This window comes from Diaphorina citri, unplaced genomic scaffold, assembly GCF_000475195.1.
Source record: "Diaphorina citri unplaced genomic scaffold, Diaci psyllid genome assembly version 1.1 scaffold2420, whole genome shotgun sequence".
Taxonomy (NCBI): Eukaryota; Metazoa; Arthropoda; class Insecta; order Hemiptera; family Psyllidae; genus Diaphorina; species Diaphorina citri.
The window spans coordinates 14,911-17,892 of NW_007379844.1; positions in this window are offsets into that span (position 1 = coordinate 14,911).

Genomic DNA, 2,982 nt, shown 5'->3' on the forward strand with positions numbered 1-2,982 from the left:
TCCTTCTTCTTTTTCTTCTTCTCCTCCTCCTTCTCCTCCTCTTCCTTCTCTCCATCCTCCTTCTTCTTCTACTTCTTATTTTTCTTCTTCTCGTTCCTCTCCTTCTCCTCCTCTTCCTTCTACTTCTCCTCCTCTTCCTTCTACTTCTCCTCCTCTTTCTTCTTCTTCTTCTTCTTCTTCTTCTTCTTCTTCTTCTCCTCCTCCTCCTCCTTCTCCTCCTCTTCCTTCTCTCCATCCTCCTCCTTCTTCTACTTCTTCTTATTTTTTTTTCTTCTTCTTCTCGTTCTCCTCCTTCTCCTCCTTCCTTCTTTTTTCTGTCCTATTCAATTCGTGCGTTCAAATTGGACATGAAATATTCCTAGGCTTTTAGCTTTCTTTTCTCAGAATGGAAACCTCCTTTTTCTTCTTATTTTCCGCCTTCTTCTCCTCCTCTTTCTTCTTCTCCTTTTCCTACTCCTTCTTCTCTTTTTCCTACTCCTTCTTCTCCTCCTCTTTCTACTTCTCCTCCTCCTCCTCTTTCTCCTCCTCTTTCTACTTCTCCTCCTCCTCCTCCTCTTCCTTCTTCCCATCCTACTCCTTCTTCTTCTTCTTGTTGTTGTTCTTCTTCTTATTTTTCTTCTTCTTCTCGTTCTCCTCCTCTTTCTTCTTCTCGTTCTCCTCCTTACTTCTTTTTTCTGTCCTATTCAATTCGTGCGTTCAAATTGGACATGAAATATTCCTAGGCTTTTAGCTTTCTTTTCTCAGAATGGAAAACGAAAGAAAAACGTGTGAAAATTTTGAAATGAAAGCCGAGGGGAAAAAAAAAAACATTTATCCCGAATTTAGTTGACTTCGTGTAAGAGGCATGCTCCTTAAGGCACATTTTGAACTTTTTATTCTCCCAAAGGACCTACCTCCTACCTGTGTACCCGTGTTGCCTCTGTATTTGGCGCGTTTGTTGGAAATATAGAAATTCTTCTCCTTTATGTCAGAAATCGGCCACTATAACTCCCCAAGGGATCCTTTTGAGACTTAAATAGGAAGCCACACACGTTTTGACGGTCCGACAGTCCTAGGTCTTTCCGATAGTCGGGGCGTGAGTGAACGGCCCTAGTCTGTACTAGTTATACTAGTTAGGTGTCCAAATATAGTCGAACTGCCATCGATCGACGTTGATCCACATCGATTCGCAGTTTACGTATACGAGTATTCACATCGATTGACGGCCGTCGACCATGGTGTGGACACACCTTTACAAATGTCTATTAGTTCCTATTTATTAGAACTTCACCCCCCCACCACCCTACCCCGTATATCATGATACGGAATTACAGACGAATCTCTTGGAATTTGGAGAGGAGGAGGAGGAGAAGAAGAAGAAGAGCGAGGAGGAGGAGGAGGAGCAGAAGATGAAGAAGAAGAAAAAGAGGAAGAGAAGGAGAAGAAGAAGAATCAGGAGGAGGAGCAGAAAAAGAAGAAGGGTGAGGAGGAGGAGGAGAAGAAGAAAAAGAGGAAGAGAAGGAGAAGAGTGAGGAGGAGCAGAAGAAGAAGAAAAAGAGGAAGAGAAGGAGAAGAAGAAGAGTGAGGAGGAGGAGAAGAAGAAGGGTGAGGAGAAGAGAGCTTCCTTGCAGAAGGTCCCGGGTTCGAATCCCACCATCGGCATCGACTGCACTCGTATTTCGATTGCAAATGTTTCAACGGGCTACTCGTACTTTCGGATTTCAGGTGTTCTCGAGTACTCGAGTTACCCCAGCACCTAAATGAGAAGTTTGCGTTTCTTATCACCCATCTGATGAGAGGATATAGAATAGAATATACCTTGTTTATCCTGATCGAATGAGACTAAAAAGTTCCTTTACCGAAGCAGTCCAATCTAGGTCTCGTTCAAACTAAACGACATACTACGGGCTGGACATAAATACGAGACGAGACGAGACGAACATACTACAGTACAGGATAGACTTTTTTTTAATAAAAAAGATGAGTGTTCCACCGCCGTTTTTATTTCGTAGCAATGGAACAACTGCTACATTAGACGCTTGTGGCCTGTGTCGTAGCATGCCGATCCCGTAGTATGCCTCTCATCAGATGGGCGAGAAGAGACACAATACTTCCCATTCAGGTGCTGGGTCAACACGAGAACACCAGAAAGTAACCCGTTGAAATATTTGCAATCGAAAAACGAGTACAAATTTTTGTCGAAATTACTGTCATAGATCTTCTGAGCAACTTTTTCACCACCCTAAAGTCATCTAGGCACCTACTTTCACCAGGTTGTTATTTACATATTATTACATACTATTGTAGATCTTATGCACTTATAGGTACCCACATTCACGTAGATTGTTTTATTATTGCAGGTTATAAGAAAAAAAGTTCATAAAGACTAAACTCCATCTCGTTGGAAGGGAACTTTACTGGGTTCTCCCTCCCCTCTCTTCTTTCTCCGCTCTCTTTTCCTTTACTTTATCCTCTCTTCTTCTCTCCCCTTTTCCACGTGACATCAATCCTTCTCTTCTTTCTGTTTCTTCCTCATCCCTTCCCCTCTCTCTAATCTAACGCTCTCTCCTTCCTCCCCACTTCTCTCCTCTTCCTTCTTTCCCTTCTCCGTCTCCTATCTACCTTATGTACCCTAGCCACCCTGGTATCTGTCCTTCCCATTCTTTCTCTCTTCTTTCTTATTCTCTTCTCTCTTCTCTCCCACCTCCATCCATTCTCTCCACTCTGCCCTTTATCCTTTCAATACTTTCTTCCCTCTTTACTCCTCTCTTCTGTCTGTCTCTTCCCCTCACCCCTCAACTCTATACTCTCCTTCTTCTGTCTCTTAGTCCTTCTCATCTCCTAGTCTTCCTTCTTCCCTATCTCCCGGCCCTCTTCCTTCTCTCTCACCTCCATCCTCTCCACTTTGTCCTTCCCATTCTTTCTTCCCTCTTTCCTCTTCTCTTCTTCCTTCCCCCTCTGTGTTCCTTCTTCCTCCCCTCCCACCTCCCCCCTCTCCCCTCT